Source organism: Carassius carassius, chromosome 4, assembly GCF_963082965.1.
Source record: "Carassius carassius chromosome 4, fCarCar2.1, whole genome shotgun sequence".
Lineage (NCBI taxonomy): Eukaryota > Metazoa > Chordata > Actinopteri > Cypriniformes > Cyprinidae > Carassius > Carassius carassius.
In genome coordinates, this window is record NC_081758.1 from 26,273,714 (window position 1) to 26,283,509 (window position 9,796).

Genomic DNA, 9,796 nt, shown 5'->3' on the forward strand with positions numbered 1-9,796 from the left:
TGCAAAACAAAGATGTCAAATATTTTCCACTTCACTTTCTGTGTAATGCACAGAAGAATCCTTTTTTTTTCTGAGTAATGCTGGTTCTGGTGAACTTGTTTGCTTGAATACACAAACACTGCCTAATGTGGTATAGCTATTGTCATGGGAGGAATTTAAACTGCTCTTATGAAAATTAATTTATTTGTTTATCCAGTGCTCATTCTACCACTTAATATTTTATAATTGTGAAATAATTGGAGGTCCATCTTAACTTTAAAACTATTGTTAATATTGGTCTAAAAACAAATATAAAAAAAATGAATAATCTTTGGATGATTGCAAAACAAAACACTTGTGTATAAATGAAGTAATATTTTAAAATTATTATTATTATCATTATTTATATTGTAATAATAATAATAATGATGAAAAAAAAAGTTTTTATCAATACCATTATTTAAGAAATAAAAAGCCTGCTTGACAAAAGCTTGGATTAACTTTGGTATATGAGCAGCTGACAGCACATTATCTTTTACCTAAGTGTGTATTTTTATACCATTGTATACACTGAAGTCAGAGCATTGCAATCGGTTGCTCTTTGTCCGTTTGCTTCCTCGTTTGGGGATGTTCAGTGATGCATAGCAAACTTCTGTATGGACTTCCTGTGGAAATATTTTATTATGAAGTGGATAATAATTTTGCGATTGTAAAACTATTTTGACTTTGCATAGTATTACCACATGAATATTGTCTATATGAAAATTACCATATTAATTTCTTCCCTGTTATTGTCTTTTCAACTTTTAGCATGAAATAAAGACTAACACATTTTTTGTTAGTTTTTGTTTTGAGTTTGCAGACTCTGCTGTGTTGATAAATAAATGCAAATGTATATAGATATATACATCAACATATAGATGAAATACTGACTACTGTAAACCAATTTGCATATGCATATGTGTGGTATGCTGAGTTTACCTGTTCTTGGCTCAACTTTCTTTGCATCTCAGAACTGCTTTGATGACCTTCAGACTCCTTCATTACTGTGAATGGCAGAATCAGTGGCTTATCTCTTATGACAGTTATTTACAAAAATGACTCCTTTAAACATAGATCTACAGGAAGCATAAACTGTATTATATATAATCTAGCTGACTGTAACTTAAGATGACTGTGTAATTTAAAACTTAAACATAAATGTAAAAAAAAAAATTAATCTCACCTGCGTTGTGGCAACATTTGTAGCCACAAACAAAAGCCAAAATCGCGGAGAGTAGAGAAAATGTGGGATATGCTGTTAGCATCATCAGCCAGCACTGCCAGCAGTCACGGCCTGGTCCAGAGGGGCTTTCTGAGGGGACGACTGATGAATAAATGCTAATTAATGACTATTAAGGAGTTGTTTTTTAATTGTATTTACTGTGCTACATTTATATTTACTGTACACACTTAATTCAGAAGGTTTGCTGTCACAGAATCCCTGATCTCCATTTGCCTTTTTTGCTTTAAGTTTTAATGTCTTTGTAATCCATTTCAGAACAGCACTTTGTTTTCTGTGCAAAGTCTATTTGAAAAAGGACATGACCTACATTTATTTAAAAGCAATCTATTTATGTTGCATCGTCCAATTTCAAAATGGTACAAAAGCAGCCACTGGTGCAGTATCTTTATAAAACATACAGTTTTGTTCCTTTTATGTAAATATGTACACTATAAGGTATACTCCAGTATAAGGTGTACCTTTTGAAAGGTACCAGTGACAACTTTTGTACCTTTTTTTTCTGAGATTGTAATAAATAATTCTTCTAAAAACTCTTAGGTGTAACTACACCTGCTTGTTTATATGAATATTTATATTATATCAGTAAAATATGCATATTTGCATGAGATATATAGAATTATTTATATTTTATAATATTTTTATATACATTTTACAGTCCTGTTCCTCGTGTACATACTATGTACTTATTATAGTTATTTCAATAACTATGTAATAACTAGGTACTAACCTAGTTAGTACCTAGTTGAACCTACCCCTAAACCTAACCCTACCCCATGTAGTTACCTTGTATTACCAGAACTTTCTTAGATAAATACACTGTAAGTACACTATAAGTACATGTAAGTACACCTACTGTAAAATAAAGTGCAACCATATTTTGTCCTTTTAAACATAAGCTTTAGTCTCAGTGCGCTATGACCTCAATGCTACTTTATTAATAAAATACTAATTGAAAAAAATATTCAACTTGTATCACAACTATTCTTTAATGCGTGAAAAAATATATATGTATATATATTGTACAAAATTAATTGAAATTAAATGGATACAATTTACACTGCACTGAAAAAGAAAAAAAATATTGTAATTTTAACTGTAAAAGACTGCATAAATGCTACAGTAGAAACCTGTTAATTGGTTAATGGAAAGTTCCCTTTCTATATAAAGTAAAAAACTGTAATAAATCTAATGGGACATTTCATGTAATTTTACTGTAGAATACTGTTCCCATTTATGGAAATAATAAATAGCAAGTAATCTTGTAATTTACAGTGAAAACCTGTAAACTGACATTCCCACAATTCCCCGTGTGACAGCTCACATTTTTATTATTTATAGTCTTTGGTATCAGTCATGTATACAGTGTGAAGGTTACAAAACAACAAATGCTACAGCGGTGTCTTTGCGTAACCACCGGTGCTCTTTTGATGATTAGATCAAACTTCAAAGATTAAATACTCCAAGGCACTTGTGTACAGGTAAAAAGTCTGTACCTTTTGTACCTTTTGAGAGCGTAATGAATCATTCTAAACAGGCTAAATCATTAACACGTTTTGGCCACCCAGCCATCTTCAACATATACATCAATTGTTCAAAGAAGTCTTCTTTAACAATTAGTAATCGATCCTCAAAGACAGCTGATAATTATGTATTTTATTTTCAGAATTTTGTTATGTTTGGTATAAAGAGGCGTCTTAGCCACTCCCTCTGATTAATCATCTGTCATTGATGATTGTTTCCTACCGGTAATTGTTTAAGAAGACTTGTTTGAACAATTGATGTGTATCCTGAAGAAGAAACGCAGAGATCAATACTTTTAACTGTTTTATGATTTAGCTCAGTTAATTAAAGGCTTTTTATTTGTATACGAGGGCTTTGGGGGGCATTTCATCTTTGATTTGTATTAGGGTTTAATAATTAATAATTATTTTGTTATTTTAGTGTAGTGTGTTTTACCATGATAATGTTATGTTATAACATTATCATGTGCTCAACTTGATACATCACGCATCTTTCTCTTTATCACATGTGTTATGTTGGTTGTCAGTATGTTCATGGCATTGCTAAATTAGCAAGAGATGAAAATGATAATACCCACCTTGCTGGCAAAAAACACATCATACATTTACATTTATTCATTTAGCTGACGCTTTTATCCAAAGCGACTTACAATTGCTATATATGTCAGAGGTCGCACGCCTCTGGAGCAACTAGGGGTTAAGTGTCTTGCTCAGGGACACATTGCTGTCTCACAGTGGATTCGAACCCGGGTCTCTCACACCAAAGGCATGTGTCTTATCCACTGCACCAACACCACCAAAATAAACAAATTAATATAAGTATTTTACGTTTCTCTAATTCTTACACTAAGTATTTTGAAGACCACAAGTATTTTAGTATATTCATGTTTTGCCTCAGCAGATTATTCAGTGCTCTTTACTTGAATTAGTTTGCGGTACGAAACAAGCTTACCGTATGTGAGATTTATGAGAGTATCACCAGTGTAGTACACATCTTCCTCAAAGATTATTCCATTCTTTGTAACCTTCCTGGCCTCTACCCTTGAGCAATAGTAGAGACCAAGATCTGCTTCAGTGATGTTCTCGATCGCTAAGTCATAGGATTTTGAAGTATCGTTATAGAATAGAGTGTATCGCGGAATGGGTTGTAATAGGCTCTTGTATGCAGAGATGATCAAAGGTGTTTGGATTTGTGAAGAGCAGCTCTTGACCCAATGAAAGTCCTGTCCTATGACAATCTCACAGTCACAGTGTAGAGTTGCATTATCTCCAGGCTTAACCACCACCTCCACCAGTTTTCCAGAGACTTTCCAATAAATGCAACTCAGTGCAACTACATTCAAACAGAAATGATGCGTTACTCAGAGAAAAATGAAGGGTAGAAATAATGCACAGTCCTTGATGCACAGTTACTAAGAAAACAATATATACACTCAAAAATTCAAGGGTCAAGAGCACAACAAAAGGAAACACTGGTCTTCTTGATGGTGATTTCAAATGAAACAATAAATCAACATCTAAACTCTAACCTCTGTTAATTCTCAATAAGAGCTTCTCTAGACGTCTGACAGAAATAAAGTCAGTCCGGCTAATAATGTGAAGCTGGTAAAGCTGTTTTAAGATTTGTTTAATCAGATCTTGAAAGATTTAATGTCTGTGGCTAAAGTCAGTGGTAGTTCTTGTGTTTCTCTTTTTGTCAGTGATTCTGCTTGTTATCAGCAGCTGTTCATCATTAATGGTCAATCATCACATAATTATCTTCTTAACTCCAGCACTGCTTCAAAGCTACTTTAACACTCTGTAGTGTGGAAACACATGAACACTGAGCAGTGTGGGTGGGGGGGTGGGGGGACTTTGCTGTGAATTATTTCACAAATATTGCTTGTTTCATGACCGATGCATATGAATCACATTAAGTTTATTGATTTATGTTAAAACTATGTTATTAAAATGGATGGAAAATTGTTATGCAATTGAATTACATAAAGTGTACATTTAGACCAATTTCTTTTTTTTTGAGTGTACACTACAAATGAAATATACATATTCAACTGAGAAATATGAGGAGAAATCACTTACTGAAAGCAGAGATAGAAACCTTCATGCTGGCCACAGCTGAATGTTTGGTGATGCTTGTGGGTGAGGCGTATGTAACTGTCAATGTGATTTCCGCTCTTTGCAACACAATGCTCTTTGATTTGTTATGCACAGCTAAAACTTTAGTTTAATTGTAAATATTTTTAAGTATTTAAATAAATTATTTTTCATTGTCATTTGCTCTCACATACTTACACAACACACAACATAGCACAATTAAAGGCAGGGTAGGTAAAAAAAAAAATGTATAAAAAACTTTTTTTCCAAATTTGTTTAAACTTTATTTATATATCAATACATAATTAAAATGTAAGTACTCTGAAAAAGAAAGTATAAAAATCGAGTGTCTGTAGACCTCTCACGACTGTTTTAAAGACAGCTCATTATTTCCATTCACTCCAGCCCCTCCCTTCTGGGCTCCTATAGATTATTTATCGTCTCTACTACGGCTCGCTAAGTAATGTTATGTTAGCTATATTACGCAGCTACGTGTCCTAATGACACATGCTTCATGAAAAAATAAACAAAAAAATATGTATGATCAAAATACAAAAAGAAAGATTTACCTGTCCAGCAGAAATAAAGCCATCAAGGAGTCACTTTTCAGCCTCTTGAGTTCCCTCAGTTCTCACCATCGATGGAAAGCCACGCCGATATTAACTCGTGTTTTATTTCTTTGTTTATTCAATTCAATTCAATTCAATTCAAGTTTATTTGTATAGCGCTTTTTACAATACAAATCGTTACAAAGCAACTTTACAGAAAATTATGTTTCTACAATATTTAGTAGTAGCTAGTAGTTTGTGCACGTTTGACAGGATTTTAGAAAAATAAAAATAATAATAATAATAATACAAGACGTAGTCAGCTAGATGATGAACTATCAATATTATTAATTAATAGTAATTATAGGATGCAGTCACACATGTAGCAATAATTGTTAGTTCTGTTTGTTGATTCAAGGTTAGCATCATCTGGGGTCCTCTGAGGGTCAGCATCATCTCTTCTCAGGTGTTCTGGATCCAGACTGGAGCTTGTGTAAATCCTAGTTACCACGGGATGTAAATCCCGTGGCAAAACATAGAAACAAAATAGAGACATCATTAGCATAGCTGCTGATCCAACAAAGTAAAATTAGTTTAACCCAAGCTAAAGAATAAAAATGCAGATGCAACTACACTCACAATTTAAGAGATACATTATTCGAATGCTTGGCGAAAGAGTAGATTTCTCTCTTAAATCTTTTTAATCTAGATTTAAACAGAGAGAGTGTGTCTGAACCCCGAACATTATCAGGAAGGCTATTCCAGAGTTTGGGAGCCAAATGTGAAAAAGCTCTACCTCCTTTAGTGGACTTTGCTATCCTAGGAACTACCAAAAGTCCAGCGTTTTGTGACCTTAGGGTGCGTGATGGGTTTTAGCGTGGTAGAAGGCTAGTTAGGTACGCAGGAGCTAAACCATTTAGGGCCTTATAGGTAAGTAATGATAATTTGTAACTGATACGGAACTTAATAGGTAGCCAGTGCAGAGACTGTAAAATAGGGGTAATATGATCATATTTTCTTGACCTGGTAAGGACTCTAGCTGCTGCATTTTGGACGACCTGCAGCTTGTTTATTGACGAAGCAGGACAACCACCTAGAAGTCCATTACAATAGTCCAGTCTAGAGGTCATGAAAGCATGAACTAGCTTTTCTGCATCAGAAACAGATAACATGTTTCGTAGCTTGGCAATGTTTCTAAGATGGAAGAATGCGGTTTTTGTAACATTGGAAATATGATTTTCAAAAGACAAATTGCTGTCCAATATAACACCCAGATTTCTGACTGTAGAGGAAGTAACAGTACATCCGTCTAGTTGCAGATTGTAATCTACAAGATTCTGTGTGGTGTTTTTTGGTCCAATAATTAATATCTCTGTCTTATCCGAATTTAATTGGAGAAAATTATTTGTCATCCAATCTTTTACATTTTTAACACACTCTGTTAGCTTAGATAATTGGGAAGTTTCATCTGGTCTCGTTGAAATATATAGCTGAGTATCATCAGCATAACAGTGGAAGCTAATTCCGTATTTTCTAATAATATTACCAAGGGGCAACATGTATATTGAAAATAGAAGGGGACCTAGGATGGATCCTTGTGGCACTCCATATTTTACTGATGATAAATGAGATGACACCCCATTTAAGTAAACAAAATGGTAGCGATCGGACAGGTAGGATCTAAACCATCTTAGAGCCTGCCCTTGAATACCTGTATAGTTTTGTAATCGATCTATGAGTATGTCATGATCTATGGTGTCGAACGCAGCACTAAGATCAAGTAAGACTAGAAATGAGATGCAGCCTTGATCTGACGCAAGAAGCAGGTCATTTGTAATTTTAACAAGTGCAGTTTCTGTGCTATGGTGGGGCCTAAAACCTGACTGAAATTCTTCATACAGATCATTTTTATGCAGGAAGGTGCTCAATTGAGCAGACACAACTTTTTCTAAAATTTTAGACATAAATGGAAGATTTGAAATAGGCCTATAATTTGCCAGTACACTAGGATCTAGTTTTGGTTTCTTAATAAGAGGCTTGATAACCGCCAGCTTGAATGGTTTTGGGACGTGACCTAAAGATAACGACGAGTTAATGATATTGAGAAGCGGTTCTTCGGCTACAGGTAACAGCTCTTTTAGTAATTTAGTGGGTACAGGATCTAATAAACATGTTGTTGGTTTAGATACAGTGATAAGTTTATTTAGCTCTTCCTGTCCTATATTTGTAAAGCACTGCAGTTTATCTTTGGGTGCGATGGATGAAACTGAAGTGTTAGACGCTGTAGAATCTACATTCGCTATTGTATTTCTAATGTTATCTATTTTATCAGTGAAGAAATTCATAAAGTCATTACTATTTAACGTTGGTGGAATATTTGAATCAGGTGGCGTCTGGTAATTTGTTAATTTAGCCACAGTGCTAAATAAAAACCTTGGATTGTTTTGGTTATTTTCAATGAGTTTGTGGATATGCTCTGCCCTAGCAGTTTTTAGAGTCTGTCTATACCTGGACATACTGTTTTTCCATGCAATTTTAAAAACTTCCAAGTTAGTTTTTCTCCATTTGCGTTCAAGACTACGAGTTACTTTCTTGAGAGAGTGAGTATTACTGTTATACCATGGCACAGTACGTTTTTCTCTAACCTTTTTCAATTTGATGGGGGCAACAGCTTCTAATGTATTAGAGAAAATAGTGCCCATGTTGTCAGTAATTTCGTCTAATTCATGTGTATTTTTGGGTACAAATAGCAGTTGAGATAGATCAGGCAGGTTATTTGCGAATCTGTCTTTGGTGGCTGGAACAATAGTTCTGCCCAGACGGTAACGCTGAGACATATAGTTAATATCAGTTATACGCAGCATGCACGATACAAGGAAATGGTCTGTAATATCATCACATTGGGGTACAATATCTATAGCAGTAAGATCGATTTCCATGCGATATAATTAGATCTAGTGTATGATTAAAACGATGAGTGGGCCCGGTGACATTTTGCTTGACTCCAAAGGAGTTTATTAGGTCAGTAAACGCAAGTCCTAATGTATCATTTGCATTATCAACGTGAATATTAAAATCTCCCATGATTAGCGCCTTATCAACTGTAACTAGAAGGTCTGAGAGGAAATCTGCAAATTCTTTTAGGAATTCTGTATACGGCCCTGGTGGTCTATACACAGTAGCCAGAGCAAGAGATACATTAGACTTCTTTTGCATGTCTGACAGTGTAACATTTAGCAGAAGTATTTCAAAAGAGTTAAACCTGTATCCTGTTTTCTGGGTAACATTGAGAATATCACTATATATTGTTGCAACACCTCCTCCACGACCAGTCTGACGGGGCTCATGCTTATAACAGTAGTTTGGTGGAGTAGACTCATTTAGACCAAAATAATCATTTGGTTTTAGCCAGGTTTCAGTCAAGCAGAGTACATCAAAACTATTTTCCCATTCAAAGACTTTTTGTTCATTGCCTTTTCTTGTACTGTTACTGTCTTCCTTTTTTTGCCTGGTTTGCCTTCACTAACTGCATAGGCCGGCACTGTGAATTTTGCTTGCTGTTTCTCTGCCATTGTTTTGGTATTCCTAGGATCCGTGCCTCTTGAATTTCTCAAATCAAACGTGCGCGCGCAAGTGGGCAGGTCATGTATGGCAAAAGGGTGGTTGCCATGGTTGCGAGAGAGTGACAGTCGCCTAAGCCAATCCTATGTTTCGTCCCGAATGGAAATAATGAGCTGTGTTTAATACAGATTAAATGGTCTAGAGTCACTCGATTTTTAAACTCTTTTTTTTATCAGAGTACTTACATTTTAATTATGCATTGATATATAGAAAGTTTAAACAAATTTGGAAGAAAGTTGTTTATACATTTTTTACCTACCCTGCCTTTAATGTTTTAATGTTTGTATTTATATTAAAATTTACATTTAGTCATTTAGCAGACTCTTTTATCCAAAGCGACCTACAAATGAGGACAATGGAAGCAATCCAAGTCAACAAAATAACAATGATATATAAGTGCTATAACAAGTCTCACTTAGCTTAAACACAGTACACATAGCAAGGGCTTTTAAATAATATAATAAATAAATAGAAAACAGATAGAAAACAATTACTTGTATTGAAAACAATAATGTTGTTTTCAAATTAAATACAAGCCTATTGACCTCATACCAGCAGATTTCAAATTAATGTTTTTTTTTTCTTGTTTAGTTTCATTTAGCTAATTACTATATAATACAATGGTGTGAGAAGAATAACAGTTGTAAGGCAAAACTAATACAACATTCTACCTTGTATAAATAAGATGCTGTAGGTTGGTTTAAAGATGGAGGGAGACCAAGGGTGAAATGAGGCCAGTGGTTTGAGTG

General features: G+C 34.4%; 1 long non-coding RNA gene across 1 annotated transcript; it reads right to left on the reverse strand.

Annotated features, from left to right (window-relative positions):
• Positions 1–480: 480 nt before the first annotated feature.
• On the reverse strand, positions 481–1,337 carry LOC132130672 (uncharacterized). The gene is made up of 3 exons (XR_009428756.1): positions 1,205–1,337; positions 961–1,025; positions 481–644 (listed from the first exon to the last, which is right to left on the reverse strand). It is a non-coding gene; the product is annotated as an uncharacterized LOC132130672 (long non-coding RNA).
• Positions 1,338–9,796: the final 8,459 nt, after the last annotated feature.